The sequence below is a fragment of the Lathyrus oleraceus genome, chromosome 1 (genome assembly GCF_024323335.1).
Source record: "Lathyrus oleraceus cultivar Zhongwan6 chromosome 1, CAAS_Psat_ZW6_1.0, whole genome shotgun sequence".
Taxonomy (NCBI): Eukaryota; Viridiplantae; Streptophyta; class Magnoliopsida; order Fabales; family Fabaceae; genus Lathyrus; species Lathyrus oleraceus.
Genome location: NC_066579.1, coordinates 116,261,794 through 116,278,625, shown reverse-complemented (window position 1 = coordinate 116,278,625; position 16,832 = coordinate 116,261,794).

Here is a 16,832-nt window from a genome sequence, read left to right as displayed (position 1 = left end):
ATGAAATGTCACCCATATATGACATTTCGAATTCCTTGTTGAGATCACCTTTGAAGTCTTCGATCTCCTTCTTGTAACTACCTGTTATCAACAGGTCATCGACATAGAGACATAATATAAGAAATTCACTCTTGTTTCTTCTTACATATATTCCATGTTCACTTGTTCACTTCATAAATTTCTTCTCCCTTAGAAAGCCATCTATCTTCTTGTTCCAAGCTCTTGGAGCTTGTTTAAGTCCGTACAAGGCTTTATGCAACTTGTACGCCTTTCTTTCTTCGTCGTGTTTCACAAACCCAACTGGTTGTGCAACATAAACTTTTTATTCTAAGGGACAATTAAGGAATGCACATTTCACATCCATCTGACAAATATGCTAGTTGTTCATATTTGCTAGACCAACAACCAACCTGATTGTTTCGATCCTAGCAACAGGTGCAAAAAAATTCATCAAAGTCGATTCCTTCTTTCTGAAGAAATCCTTTCGCCATAAGTCTCGCCTTATGTCGAGTCACTTCTCCTTCGGGATTCAACTTCACCTTGTACACCCACTTCACATTGATTGCCTTCTTGTCTTGGGGAAATTTGACAAGTGACCAAGTGTTGTTGACTTCGATTGACATCAACTCTTCATCCATTGCTTTCATCCATTTTGAATCTTTCAATGCCTCAGCTGCATTGACAGGTTCGACATTTGCGTTGAAAGCATAATGTACCAGCTCACCTTCTTCATTGACCACATCATCTGATGTAATCACACATTCTTGCAACTTTGCAGGCATATGTCTTGTTTTCTGAGGTCTGCTTGGGCCTGCTTCACCTTTGACTTCTTCTTGTCGAACTTCTCTTTCGACTTCACTAGCTGGTTCATCACAAAATATTCTTACTGAATCTTTCTTGACATTCTCAGTCCAATCCCACTCCTTAAGCTCATCTATGATCACGTCCCTACTGATCACTACTTGCTTATTCAATGGGTCGAACAACTTGTATCTTCCAGTCAAATGATATCTTATCAGGATCATCTGATTCGACTTGTCATCAAGTTTTCTTCTTAACTGACCTGGCACATGTCTATGTGCTATTGATCCAAATACCTTCAGATGAATCAAGCTAGGCTTGACACCATACCAACATTCTTCTTGCGTGATTCCTTCTAGCTTCTTCGTCGGACATCTGTTCAGGATATATGTCGCAAGTGCCACAGCTTCTCCCCATAATTCTTTAGGTAGATGCTTGCCTTTCAACATACTTCTAACCATTTTCATAATGGTTCTATTCTTCCTTTTTGCGACTCCATTCTGCTGTGGAGTGTAGGGTGGCACCACCTCATGCACAATCCCTTCTTTCACACATAATGCGTCGAAGTCTTTCGACACATATTCTCCAACACCACCAGTCCTCAAAATCTTGATCTTTTGACCGCTCTGTTTTTCGACCATAGATTTAAACTTGGCAAATACCTCGATCACTTCACGTTTCTTCTTGATCAGGTAAGACCATAGTTTTCAACTGAAATCTTCTATGAATGTAACAAAGTATTTGTTACCTCCAATCGAATCCACCTGGAGAGGACCACATACATCAGAGTATACGACTTCAAGAATTTCCTTCGACCTACTTCCTGCATCCTTACTGAAGATGTTCTTATGTTGATTTTCCTGCACACATTCTTCACACACTTCATTTGGAATGTCGATTTCTGGTAATCCTGAAACCATATTTCTTCTCTTCAAATCTCTGATGTCTTTGAAATTGAGATGGCTAAGTCTGTAATGCCATATCCATTAATCTTTGCTGGCTGCTATTGCAAGGCACTTATGCTCCATCACATTTAGTTCAATCTTGAAGGTTTTATTCTGAGACATTGGAGCCTTCAAGATCAACCTTACATTTGAATCAAGAACTCTCATCATCTTGTCTTCGATCGAAACCTTTTAGTTCTTTTTGACTAACTGTCATATGCTGAGCAAATTGCTCTTCATGCCTAGTATGTACAACACATTTGAAATTACTGACCTCTTTGTTGGTGTAAGCCCTAAAGGCCAATACTTTCTGTACTTGTATCAAATTGTTTATTAATAATAAAAGGATTTTTCTTTATTATGTTTGTTTAATAAAGTCCCTAGAATAGATAGTCCGTTTAATGTATCAAGTGTGACTTAATCATGAGATCACATTAAACATAAGGACTTTATTCTTAAAGTATCCGTAGTCGAGCTTTATTGTGAAGTGAGATAACATTAAAGCATTAAGACTATTATGTATATAGACTGATGATCACATCTCATGGATCATGGATAAAGAGTTATCAAGTCTTAAACATAGGTATGAATATTAAGAGTAATATTTATACTGGATTGACCCGCTATGAGAATACTATATAGAATGTTATGCAAAGTGTCATAAGTTATTCTCATGGTGATAATGGTGTATACCACCCTTCGACCTGAAACCACTATGGACCCTAGATGTAGAGTCGAGTGCGTTATTGCTGATCAAACATTGTCCGTAATTGGATGACCATAAAGACAGTTGATGGGTACTCCACGAAGCATGCTAAGGGACATGAGTGACCTAGATGGAATTTGCCCATCCTGCGTAACAGGATAAATGTCTATGGGCCCAATATTGAACTAGACAAGGATGACACGGTCTATGCCTTGTGTTCAATATAGACATAAGGGCAAAAGGGTAATTGTACACATAAGTATTATCACAGAAGGATTTTTCGGATCACATGACATTTTCGTGTCTTGGGTAGCAGTGATGTGTTGCTAGATACCACTCACTGTTTATTATGTTAAATACGTGATTTAATATAATTACCAATGTCGCGAAAAACCTACAGGGTCACACACAAAAGGACAGATTGATGAGAGATAGAGTAACTAAGGAATACCGTAATGTACGGTGTCCTTAAGTGAATTGTAGAACATCGTAAGGTACGGTGTACTTAAACAAAATACGAAATATGGTAAGGTACCACGCGCTTAAGTGATTTTGGCATATTATAAGATATGGGCCACATACACATGAGTGGGCTTTTATCTTGCAGCCCACACAAGTGGTTCTATAAATAGACCCCTTGTGTAGAAGCATTTGAACAGTTGCAATTTCGGCTCTCTCTCTCTCTCACTCAAAGCCTTCATTCGTAGCAGCTAGCACTGAGATTGAAGGAATCCATTCGTGTGGACTGAGTAGAGGCGTTGTCATTGTTCAACGTTCGTGATGGCTCCGTAGATCTGCATCAAAGGTTACAATCTCCACAAGAGGTAACGATTCTATCACTGATCATGCCCATTCGTAAGGATCATTAAAGGAGAAATTTTAAATTCTGCTGTGTTTTGGATCGCCCTTCTCCTTCACTCTTTCCATCTTTCCTCATATCAGAACATCACCAACACCTTCAGCTGCTAGAGTGTTGTCATTTGCAAATTTCACCATGTTCTTCATTGAGGGCTTTATGTTGAAAAACCAATATTTCCTTCCAGACATGTGTGATGAGCATCCTGAGTCCAAGTACCACTGGTCCTTGAATCTCTCTTCTTCTCTTGTTGTAACCATCAACAACGTCTCTTTTTCTTCATGTTTCTCCAGCTTTGCATAACTTTACTGATTCTTCTTCTTTTCTGGTCAATCACTAGAATAGTGATCATACTTCTGACAATTGTAACATTGAATGTGAATCTTATCTGGCTTTTGACCACCACCTTTTCCTCTACCTGCAACAACACCTCATTGGTTGCCTTGGTTCCAGGGAGTTCTCTGATTTGATCAGTTTCCTTCTTGCTGATTTTGACCGGTCAAATTGTTGTAACCTCCTCTTCCTTTGTTTCCATTCCAGTTTCATTTGCCTTTTATTTCTTTTGCTGATTGAGCCTGCAAAGCCATATCACTATTTGACTTTCCTGCAACTCTTTCAACCATTCTTTGTTCATGAGATTTAAGCATCCCTTCAAGCTCTTCCTTTGTCAATTTTGACAAATCTTTTGACTCTTTCCAACAACAGATCTTGATGTCAACACTTCTCCATATAACTTGATTTGATTCACCAGTTTCGTAACCTTGGTGAAAAAATCAGTTATGCTTTCATTGTCTTCGATCTGAAGCAATTCATATGTTCTTTTGTGAGTTTGTAACCTCACCTCTTTCACCTTCTCCGCACCTCCAAATGATTTCTCCAAACTTTCCCATGTTTCTTTTGCTGACTCTGCATCACTAACCTTTTCAAAGTTATCTGCATCAACACATTGGTGGATTATAAATAGAGCTTTATAATCTTTCTTCTTCAATTCTTTATGTGCATCCTTTTCTTGATCTGTTGCGTTTTCTGCAAGTGTTGTTACTCCTTCCTTCACAAGATCTTAAAGATCTTGAAAACAGAACACAATCTTTATCTGCTTGCACTAACTCTCATAATTGTTGTTCTTGAGAATCATAAGATTTGCTGGAAAATGCCCGTTTGGATGATTCGTTGCCATGGTGTTTTTCTTCCCACAAATCGATTAAACCGGAGCTCTTGATACCAGATGTTGGAAATCCCTCAAAACCTATGGATAATTTCAATCAATCTTGATGAACAAGATTGTTATCACCCACACAATGATGATAAAAGAAAAGAACAATGGAGAAAGAAAGAGTGTAAATAACGATGAAGGAGAAGAAGAATATAAATTCTGCAGAGTTTCTCTCTTCCCACAAACTCTGGAAAACTTCTTATTCACTTTGCAACTGCAAAATACTATGAATACAATGTTATGAATGCTCTATTCACTTCATTACAAAAATAAGGGTTACTCCCTCTATTTATAGATTTAGGTTAACTTAGACCTCAAGCCAAAGCCCAAAACTATAAAAGCCCAAAATAGCTAACACTACTAAAATAGGCCTAAGTCGAAATCCTGTGTGAAGCAACATGGTTCGACACTTCGACACACTAACACAACTCAACATACTAGGTGGTTCGACACTTCCTTGTTCTGTCGAGCAACCTGCTTCGACACAAGGAATTACAATTCAACACACCACCTAATTCATTGTGTCTAAGGTATCTACATTCATCATAGCTCTTAGTCTTTTGAACACTTCGACCTGCACTCCCTTCGTCATGATGTTTGCTATCTGATTCTCTGTTCTACAGTGTTCCACATTCATCTTCCCATCTGCTACCTGCTCTCGAAGATAATGGAACCTCATTTCAACGTGCTTGCTTCGATCATGTGCTATCAGATTCTTCGCCAAATTGATAGCTGACATGCTGTCGATCCTCATGGTAATTACTCCACGACTCTTCGTTGTTATCTCTTTGACCAGATTCACCATCCATGTTGCTTGACATGTAAAAAGAGAAGCAGTTATGTATTCTACTTCGCCCGATGATAATGCCACTACTGGCTCTTTTTTCAAACTCTGAGCAACTGGTGCACCACCTAGCATAAACATATAGCCCGTTGTGGATTTTCGATCCTCGACATCACTACACCAACTTGATTCGGTGTATCCCACTAATTTGCATTCTTTTCCTTTATCAGTTGTAGGAAACAAAATGCCATAATAGAGAGTTCCTTTCAGATACTTTAGTATCCTCTTCGCCCCTGCTAGATGTGATACCTTTGGCCTCTACATGAACCTACTCACCATACCTACATTGTATGCTAAGTCAGGCCTTGTGTGACAAAGGTATCGAAGTGACCCAATAAGTCTTCTATATTGGGTTGGGTCGACATCATATGAACCTGAATCTTTTGACAGTTGTAATCTGGGCTCAGCTGGAGTCAAAGTTGGGTTGCAATCTTGCATCTCAAATCTCTTGAGAAAATCGCCTACATACCTTCTTTGTTGCATCATCAAACCTCTACCCCTCTTATAGAATTTGATGCCAAGGAAGTATGAAATGTCACCCATATATGACATTTTGAATTCCTTGTTGAGATCACCTTTGAAGTCTTTGATCTTATCTTGCAACTACCTGTTATCAACATGTCATCGACATAGAGACATAGTATAAGCAGTTCACTCTTGCTTCTTATTACATATACTCCATGTTCACTTGTGCGCTTCATAAATTCCTTCTCGCTTAGAAAGCCATCTATCTTCTTGTTCCAAGCTCTTGGAGCTTGTTTAAGTCTGTACAGGGCTTTATGCAGCCTGTACACCTTTGTTTCTTCGCCGTGTTTCATAAACCCAACTGGTTGTGCAACATAAACTTCTTCTTCTAAGGGGCCATTAAGGAATTCTCATTTCACATCCATCTAACACATCTTCCAATTGTTCATGTTTGCTAGACCAACAACCAACCTGATTGTTTTTATCCTAGCAACAGGTGCAAAAACTTCATCGAAGTCGATTCCTTCTTTCTGAAGAAATCCTTTCGCCACAAATCCCGCCTTATGTCGAGTCACTTCTCCTTTGGGATTTAACTTCACCTTATATACCCACTTCGCATCAATTGCCTTCTTGTCTTGGGGAAATTTGACAAGTGACCAAGTGTTGTTGACTTCGATTGACTTCAGCTCTTCATCTATTGCTTTCATCTATTTCGAATCTTTCAATGCCTCAGCTGCATTGACAGGTTCAACATCTGTGTAGAAAGCATAATGTACCAGCTCACCTTCTCCATTGACCACATCATCTGATGTATATACACATTCTTCAAACCTTGCAGGCATGTGTCTTGTTTTCTGAGGTCTTCTTGGGCCTACTTCACCTCTGACTTCTTCCTGTCGAACTTCTCTTTCGACTTCACTAGCTGGTTCATCACAAAATATTCTTACTGAATCTTTCTTGACATTCTCAGTCCAATCCCACTCCTTAAGCTCATCTATGATCACGTCCCTGCTGATCACTACTTGCTTATTCACTGGGTCGAACAATTTGTATCCTCCAGTCAAATGATATCCTATCAGGATCATCTGATTCGACTTGTCATCAAGTTTTCTTCTCAACTGATCTGGCACATGTCTATGTGCTATAGATCCAAACACCTTCAGATGACTCAAGCTTGGCTTGACACCAGACCAACATTCTTGTGGCGTGATTCCTTCTAGCTTCTTCGTCGGACATCTGTTCAGGATATATGTCGCGGTTGCCAAAACTTCTTCCCATTATTCTTTGAGTAGATGCTTTCCTTTTAACATACTTCTAACCATATTCATAATGGTTCTATTCCTCCTTTCTGCGACTCCATTCTGCTGTGGAGTGTAGGGTGGCACCACCTCATGCACAATCCCTTCTTTCACACATAATGCGTTGAAGTCTTTCGACACATATTCTCCACCACCATCAGTCCTCAAAATCTTGATCTTTTGACCGCTCTATCTGTCGACCATAGATTTAAACTTGGAAAATACCTCGATCACTTCACTTTTCTTCTTGATCAAGTAAGACCACAATTTTCGACTGAAATCATCTATGAATGTAACAAAGTATTTATTACCTCCAATAGAATCCACCTGGAGAGGACCACATACATCAGAGTATATTTCTTCTCTTCAAGTAAGACCATAATTTTCGACTGAAATCATCTATGATGTTTTGCCTGCACAGATTCTCCACACTATTCGTTTGGAAAGTCGATTTCTGGTAATCCTGAAACAATATTTCTTCTCTTCAAATCTCTGATGTCATTGAAATTGAGATGGCCAAGTTTATAATGCCATATCCATTCATCTCAGTTGGCTGCTGTTGCAAGGCATTTATGCTCCATCACATTTAATTCAATCTTGAAGGTTCTATTCTGAGACATTGGAGCCTTCAAGATCAACCTTACATTTGAATCGAGAACTCTCATCATCTTGTCTTCGATCGACACCTTTTAGTTCTTTTCAACTAACTATCCTATGCTGAGCAAATTGCTCTTCATGCCTGGTATGTACAACACATTTGAAATTACTGACCTCTTGCCATCTTTCCTCATAATCAGAACATCACCAACACCTTCAGTTGCTATAGTGTTGTCATTTGCAAATTTCACCATGTTCTTCATTGATAGCTTGATGTTGACAAACCAATCTTTCCTTCCAGACATGTGTGATGAGCATCCTGAGTCCAAGTAACACTGGTCCCTGAATCTCTCTTCTTCTCTTGTTCTAACCATCAGCAACGTCTCTTCTTCTTCATGTTTCGCCAGCTTTACATAAGTTTATTGATTCTTCTGATTTTCTGGACAATCACTAGAATAGTGACCATACTTCTGCCAAGTTTAACACTGAATGTGACTCTTGTCTAACTTTTGACCACCATCTCTTCCTCTACCTACAACACCACCTCTTTGGTTGCCTTGGTTCTAGGGTTTTCTCTGATTCGACTAATTTCCTTCTTGTTGATTTTGACCAGTCGAATTTTTATAACCTCCCCTGCCTTTGTTTCTATTCTAGTTTCCTTTGCCTTTTCTTTCTTTTGCTGATTGAGCCTACAAAGCCATATCACTCTTCAAATTTCATGCAACTCTTTCATCCATTCTTTGTTCATGAGATTCAAGCGTCTCTTGAAGCTCTTCCTTTGTCAATTTTGACAAATCTTTCGACTCTTCTATGGCTACTACCACGTGGTCGAACTTTGGAGCCAATGACCTCAAGATCTTTCCAACAACAGATATTGATGTCAACACTTCTCCACATACCTTGATATGATTCACCTGTTTTGTAACCTTGGAGAAAAAATCAGTTATGCTTTCATTGTCTTTCATCTGAAGCAATTCATATGTTCTTTTGTGAGTTTGTAACCTCACCTCTTTCACCTTCTCCGCGCCTCCAAACGATTTTTCCAGAACTTCCCTTGCTTCTTTTACTGACTCTGCATCACTAACCTATTCAAAGTTATTTTCATCAACACATTGATGGATTATAAATAAAGCTTTATAATCTTTCTTCTTTAATTCTTTATTTGCAGCCTTTTCTTGATCTGTCACGTTTTCTGCAAGCATTGTTACTCCTTCCTTCACAAGATCCCAAAGATCTTGATAATAGAACACAACCTTTATCTGCTTGCACCAATTCTCATAATTGTTGTTCTTGAGAATCAGAAGATTTGCTGGAAAATGCCAGTTTGGATGATTCGTTGCCATGGTGTTTTTCTTCCCACGAATCGATTAAACCGAAGTTGTTGATACCAAATGTTGGAAATCCTCCAAAACCTATGGAGAATTTCAATCAATCTTGATGAACAATATTGTTATCACCTACACAATGACAATAAAAGAAAAGAACAATGGAGAAAGAAAAATTGTAAAGAACGATGAAGGAGAAGAAGAATATAAATTCTACAGAGTTTCTCTCTGCCCATAAACTGTGGAAAACTTCTTATTCACTTTGCAACTACAAAATACTGTGAATACAATGTTATGAATGCTATATTCACTTCATTAAAAAAATAAGGGTTACTCCCTCTATTTATAGATTTAGGTTAACTTAGACCTCAAGCCAAAACCCAAAAATGTAAAAGCCCAAAATAAATAATACTACTAAAATAGGTCTAAGTTGAAATCCTGTGTGAAGCAACATGCTTCGACACTTCGACACACTAACACAACTTAATATACTAGATGGTTCAACACTTCCTTGTTCTGTCGAGCAACCTGCTTCGACACAAGGAATTACAATTCAACACTTATAATATCTCGTGCATAACTATATTGTAATAGTCTCATGTTTTAGAACTATCTAGTTTAGACAGAAGGCCCACTTTGTAATTTTTCTCCCTTGGCATGTGGTGTATCTCTGTCTTCTGGAAGACTACAAAGGTGGTTTTTATCATTGCTAAGTATTGTTTCATTATTATATCATTGTCCTTATACTCACCTCAGACCAGTGATGTGACCAATTATGAATCAAATATGTTAACTACTTCTTCTACCCCTATCTCGGATGTCATTCATTGACCAACTTAGCATGCTTTGTAACCCTCTTCATTGTTTAAAGTTGGAAACTTGAATCTCATTGTAACCTATATCTTAAGGTTGTGATGATTTTACAACATAATTTCAACGCCTCTCCCGTTACATTGGATGACCCATCCATGAATATTGTCCATTTTGTTGATTCGACTGGTTCTTTGGTAGTAGTTTCCCCTTGAAATTGGATAGTACTCGAGCTTTACGAGTTTCCTTGGTTCATATTAGATGTCAAACTTTGAGCTTTCTATAACGTACCTCGTTATTCTTCATGCTAAGTCTTTTTCGAAAAGTATATGTCGGATGGGATAACTTGTCCTTGCTATCATGAGATGGACAGGGAAATAATGCTTCAACTTACTTATTGTTGTCGCAAGGATTAGAGAATTTTTTCCATATTTTGATAACGTACCTCCGTTCATTGCACTATTTTCGTACTAAGATAAATAGGTTTTTGAGACGTGGTACTCTCTCACACTAATACGACTCCTACTGCTTCCGGAGAGACGTAAAAAGGGATTCTCCGTCAATAGGTCAAACTAGCATGGGTGGTTGTATTAATACCACTTTGATCTTTGTGAACAAGAACTCAAATTCAAGTGTCTACTCAAAACGTTTATTTCTTTTCTTAGTAGCTTGTAAAATGAAAATGTGTGATGGGTGGATCTAGATATGTATCGAGATATAATTATTAACATTCCATTTAATCGTTTAATTTCTTTCTTGTCTTAGGAGCAGTCATGTTAACTACAACTTAACACTTATTGAGTTTAACTTCTATCCCTCTCTCCATGAGGTGGTATATGTTTACCGTGAAAATTGGTAAACAACCGTTGATCTTCCAAATTACTAGATTTGGTTACTTAAAGGATCGATCAGATGGATCCTATGACATGTGCTAATTATTTGTTAAAGTGAATTCTAATGAACATAAACATTTCGACAGTGTTTATAATAAAAGTAATTCGTGAAAATACTCACAAAAGAGACGAACAACATAAAGTAAAGCAAATGTTGTAGAAACGAAGATAAATGAAAACAAAGATAAATCCTTTAAATAAAGAGACATTTTTGGAAATAAAAGATAAATTGAATTACTTCAAAGTAAATAACAATGGTGTAAATCAAACATACATTTCTCAATTTACTGTTTCTCTACATACGGATACTTGGTAAATTTTACTGATTTTGTACACACTTTGAACACACACGATCCTAGCATTAAGACCTTTTATTTATACTAATCAAAATAACCGCTTCTAACGGCCTTTCTACCATATCGAGACAAATGGCACTTTGCATGGATGCTACTATCCACTATGCTCCACGTATATCTTTAACGGTTAGATAAGAACAAGAGTTCCCTCCTTTATTTGAATTTAAATCTCTCGTCGAACACGTCTTCAAACACTAAAAATATATCTAAGTCCTTGCAGCATCTTAACCCTCTCATCAAGGCATCTTCGATTAGAACTCCCAATATCTGGTCTAGTCGAAATATCTTCACAGGGTACTCCATTTCTTAATTCAAATATGGGAATCAAAATTAGGAGCTAACAAATTGCCCCCCAAAATTGTCATTTTCGACACATCAAAGAAAAAGACATTTTTGAGAACATGCTTCGATGCCTTAGACAATTCTTGCATGTCACTAATGTTCCAATGTTACGAAAAAACTTTTCAGTTTCTCCCAGCTGTCTTGTGACATCAAAGTCATTATTACTCTTTTCCCAACAACGTCTTTTCATCCCATACCCAAATCTCTTTAATCATCACATTTCCTAGACCCTGTGAGATCATGGGTTTAGGCATTAATTACCACCTCTTCAACGCATAATCCATGAAAGACACGTGTCCCACTAACTTGTCAATCATTAGTGTTGATTTGAAATGTTTTTTCTTCAAAAACGCTTATAAAAGATACACCTCATATCAATTCCATTTTTTACGCTTTTTGAAATCTCCAAACACTCTAACTTTTTATCTTCTCAAACAACCTTCAAGCAAACCCAAATTTTCTCCTTTCCTTCAAAACTTAACAACAATGGCAACCTCAAGCAAAACCTCGAAGGACATAAGTAAAGTCGCCAAGGTGTCTGTCAAATCAAAAACCCCTAAGAAGATTTTAGAACTACCTCTTATCGCTGCATTACCTGGTCCAGTAACGGTGGGCAACCAACAATATATCCCAGAACCAAAAATTGAAGAACAATGCAGGATTTACGCCTCTCAGGTACTTATTCCCATTTCTGTTTCTGGTAAAACCATGCGTTATTTGGACCTCTGCCTGATTTAGATACTGATTTTGGTAAGCTTAAGGAATACTTCCCTACTTATCACAAATGTAAACTCATAGGTCAAGCCAAGAAACTTAGGGTTAAACCAACCACTGCTGAAGAACCCAAAACAGACGAAACCATAAATTTAAGATTTATGAACAACGACTTTAGGGTTTTTCATGCCACTCCCTTATTTAAAGACCCAACCGATTACATAGAATGTATAAACAAAATAAATAAAGTCAAAGCCCAAATTTGGAAAGATATGGGGATTTATGACTTGATAATGCTGTCGAAAGTAGGCTTAGAGTATAACTCATCTCTGTTAGTCTCTTCGCTGTACTTTTAGGATATCACACATTACACCTTCCACCTTCCATGTGGTATTATCACACCAACTCTCTTCGACCTAGCCGTTATCACATGGCTAAAACCTACTGGAAAGACATACGACCCCGATATTGATTCTGACGACATTATAGCCTTTTCCACCTCCAGGGAAACATATTCGACTCACATCGCACACTACCATGACAAGGATACCGACACTATTTCTGATGTGGAACACATTTCCTTCTTAGCTTTGTGGTTATCCCATTCCGTCTTTTTCTCGAAATCCCTACAGGTCGCCAAGAAGTACCTTACTCTAGCGAACCAACTGCATGTTGGACATGACGTTTGTTTAAGCGAAATGATCCTAGCAAGTCTTTATGAATCACTGAGTGATGGAGTCACTCAACTAAAGATCTTGGGAGCAAAAGGAAACCTCCTTCTCTCTGGTCCCTTTTGGCTACTACAACTCTGGCTCAATGCCACTTTCAAGGCATGTCTTTCCAACAAAGGCCTCATTGATGAAAAAGCTGAAGAAGTAAATAATAGAGGGGTCAAAGGAATTCGATTGGCCCAACTAACCCCCAACGACGAAGGGCAAACTCTTCAACCAACCTTCATGCGCTATGTCATGATGTTCTTCAAACGCCATGTATTCACGTCGAGCATGGCCCCCTTCGAAGCCAAGAAGTGTGGTCCATAATGGTTCACAAGGCCCTTTCCATCTCCTTCCAAAAAACTAGAGATAAAATCTCTTCTGATTTGGGAGGCATTTTGACTCCCAAAATCTTAACCCTTCGATTAAACACTTCAAAGATCCAGGTCACTTTGATTGCTTATCAGCCCAGTCTTATGGCTCGACAGTTTGGGTTAATTCAGGCTCTCCCAAAGTGCCTGTATGACAAAAAAGGCAGCCTTCTCCTCTACAATGCAATTCATAATGAAGCCACCACTCTCAAACTGATGGCTAGATATACTGGCAGGACACAACTTACCCCTGTCAACTTCGAGACTAGCTTTCTTTGTACTCGAGAATTTGGGAGATGGTGGAACGAATATTATACTGAAGAATTTTATGACGTTCCCTCTTTGATCCAACATATTGATAAAGCTTTTCTTTCTGTACAGGAAAGAACCAAGAAAGGTACTCACATCTTCATCAAATAAATTCAAGCGTTCCAAAAATTACTTTGAAATTGCTTATAGGTCTGATGATCTTAGTTGGACCATCCGCGAAGCAGCTGTCACACTAAAAGAAAAATTTTCAAAGAAAATGGAAACTTTAAAAATCCCTTTTTACGTTCCTCCTAAGAATCGCTACGAAATGGCTTTCAAATTGTTTCCTCCAAAATTTCCTCGATTACCAAATGCTGACTTTGGAATGGCCCTTTCCTCTTCATCTCCAGACTGGTTTATCTGTGGGGACTCCATTAAAATCCTTCGACAACAGTCACAGAAAAATCCCAGCGGGTTGTTGCGACTAAGCATACTCTAGACAGTTTCAAAGGGCATCTTCATATAGGGATCGAAGATGTTTGCATCGAATCATACATATATGAAGGTGTGACATGAGAGGTTTTTAGAATCATACCCCTCTATAAGGATATTCACCCTTAGCTTATAATAACTGCTCTATGTTGTTTTTCTTTTAGCCACCAGGGTTCCACCCAAGAAGCCAGTAATCAAAAGGCTAGTCAAAACGAAGACTGAGGGAGGCAGCAAACCCACAAAGGTACACCTTTGTATTACCCATTTCTCTTTGTTATGTATAATGGTATTAATACTTCAGTATTTTCATTCAGGTTATCAAAAACCTCCTCTTACTCCATCAAAAATCCTAACCAAAACAACAGAAGCTCCTATTGTAGTAGATTCTGAAGAAGAAGACCTATCACATGTTCTCGACCTCACTTCCAGGAAAAGAAAATAACAGCCAAAAATCACTGAAGATTTGAGCCAGTCTCAAACAAAAATTGCCAAGAAAAGGCCTACTGCCTTAACTATTCAAGAGCCTACTTCTGAGGCTATGGCAAAGATAGCAGTGACTTAGAGCGAAAGTGACAACTCCAGCCCTGGGGTCAAAGGGAACAAGGTAAAAACATACCTTACTTTGCCTTTATTAGTTCATTTATTGTCTTCTACCACTTATCTTCTGATTTTTGGTTTCAGGATAGTGCAGGTACTACCGTGCGAACAACAACTGCAACTTCCTTTATGCCAATTTCCATAGTAGATATCCTCAACAGTGCTGGTGAACCTACCTATCGAACATCATCAGAGAAAAGCTCCATGAGTGAAATCAATCACCCCATTCCTGGTGAGCTTGAAACTTCGCCACTAAAACCACTACCCAACATTTACATACCAGCGGTTCTGATCACGAAGCTAATTCAGGCGAAGAACACCAAGCTGACGTGAACAACGATACTATGGAGGTGAATGAAGAGGTTCAGGCTGGAGATAACCCTGAAGATGGTTTGCCTAACATCGAAGGCACAATCCATGCCAACCAAGAGGGTAACGATGGTGAAGATGCGGAAATTGGGGAGGAAGACGAAGGCAACCAGACCCCACTCAACGCTGGAGATGATGGAAGTGATGGTGATGATGATGAAGACTCCGAATAAGAGGACAACAATGGTGAGGGGAACCAGGAAACAGTCGAAGGACAAACTCAGAGTCAAACTCTTACCACTCCAACATTTGTGGTTTTTCCTGAAGGCAGAGTTTCGACAGGAAGCGCTAGGGTTTTTTCTTTAGAAGAACTAGCAACTCTGAAATGAAACCAACCTCTTGAATACCTAAAAGCTATGTTAAGAAGCAGGGAAAGCTCATTTGAGAAAAGCCTTAGTACTACTACGATATCTGATGACCAACCTTCGAGTACACCTAGGAATTAAGTACTCTCTAAAATCAAGGAAACAAGGTAAAAACATACCTTACTTTCCCTTTATTAGTTGATTTATTGTCTTCTACCACTTATCTTTCAATTTTTGGTTTCAGGATGGTACAGGTACTACCATGCGAACAACAATTGCAACTTCCTCCATGCAAATTTCCACAGAAGATATCCTAAACAACGCTGGTGAACCTACCTATTGACCGTCATCATAGAAAAGCTCCGTGAGTGAAATAAATAAACCCATTCCTGGTGAACTTGAAACTTTTCCACCAAAACCCACTACCCAACATTCACATACCAACGATTCTGATCATGAAGCTAACTTAGGCGAAGAAGACCAAGCTGGAGTCAACAAGGATACTATGGTGGTGGATGAAGAGGTTCAGGTTGGAGATAACCCTGAAGATGGTTCGCCTAACACCGAAGGTACAATCCATGCCAACCAAGAGGGTAACGATGTTGAAGATGCAGCAATGGGGAGGACGACAAAGGCAACCAGACCCCACTTAACGCTCGAGATGATGGAAGTGATTGTGATGATGATGGAGACTCCAAAGAAGGGGATAACAATGGTGAGGGGAACCAGGACACAGTCGAAGGACAAACTCATAGTCAAACGTTTTCCACTCCAACAGTTGTGGCTATTCCTGAAGGCAGAGTTTCGATAGGAAACACTGGGGGTTTTTCTTCAGAAGAACTAGAAACTCTGAAACGGAACCAACCTCTTGAATACCTAAAAGATATGCTAAGAAGCAGGGAAAACTCATTTGAGAAAATCCTTATTGTAAGACCTCAATTTTGATCCTAAGATCCCTCATGTAACTCCATCATAAGCATTAGCATTGGGATCATATCTTGGCATCCTCCTCACCCCTCTTTCATTGGGTTTGTTTTGGGAGAGATAACCAAGCACTTTGTGATTGTATCATACTTGTATTTTATCATTTCACTAACCAAAATATCAAAAATATGTCTTTGCATTTGTCTAACTCTTTTGTAGGAAGGGCATGATTCCATTGATTCATCAAGTTCACATCTAGGGTTTGAGACCCTCATGAACAAAGAGCACAACCAAGAATTGATTCAATAATGGTTATGAACATCATATATGAGTCCCAATGTTCCCTACATATTATATCTATCAAGTTTTCTTCAAGAGTTTGAGGGTGATTTGCCTTGGAAACCTTAGTTTGGCTGGGTATCTTGAGTAACTTCTCCAACAAGCCATCTCACCAATTGATAAAATTTCTCAAGGTACACTTCAAAATTCATCATCTTATGCATATATGATCTACCATGAGCCAAGAAAGTCAAGAGGATTGGAAGTTAGCAAGTTGGTTGATGGTGGTTGGCCAGATGGATCCATCTGATCAAAACTGGGTCTCCCTAGACCATATCTCCTACAATTTTCACCATATGAAAATGATTC